The 267-nt window shown below is 61.8% G+C and overlaps 1 protein-coding gene across 1 annotated transcript in view; it reads right to left on the bottom strand.

Annotated features, from left to right (window-relative positions):
* RNF122 (ring finger protein 122) overlaps nucleotides 1-267 on the bottom strand; it is a 15,115-nt gene that overhangs the window by 14,118 nt on the left and 730 nt on the right. The gene's annotated exons all lie outside the window — the stretch shown is intronic.

Below are 267 nucleotides of genomic sequence, written 5' to 3'. Positions count from 1 at the left end.
CCCCCCCCCCCCCCCACTGACTAGCCAGCCTACCCTACTGAGAGATAAGGCCAGCTGCTTGGGTCCCCCCGGTCCCCTTCCCCCTTTCACCAGAAGTGCCTCCGCCGCGCTCCCCCCTTTCACCAGAAACTCTCCAAGCTTTAGGACAACGCAGTCAAGATCCTAGGGCCACTGGAGGGTATTAGGAGGCGAAGTTTTGAACTGACCCGCCCAGAAGGGCCCTCTCTTCAGGTAGCCTGGGCGAGGAAGCAGACCCAAGCCCAACCT

The sequence above is a fragment of the Lipotes vexillifer genome, unplaced genomic scaffold (assembly GCF_000442215.2).
Source record: "Lipotes vexillifer unplaced genomic scaffold, Lipotes_vexillifer_v1.1 scaffold74, whole genome shotgun sequence".
Lineage (NCBI taxonomy): Eukaryota > Metazoa > Chordata > Mammalia > Artiodactyla > Lipotidae > Lipotes > Lipotes vexillifer.
This window is presented reverse-complemented; position numbering and strand designations above follow the sequence as displayed.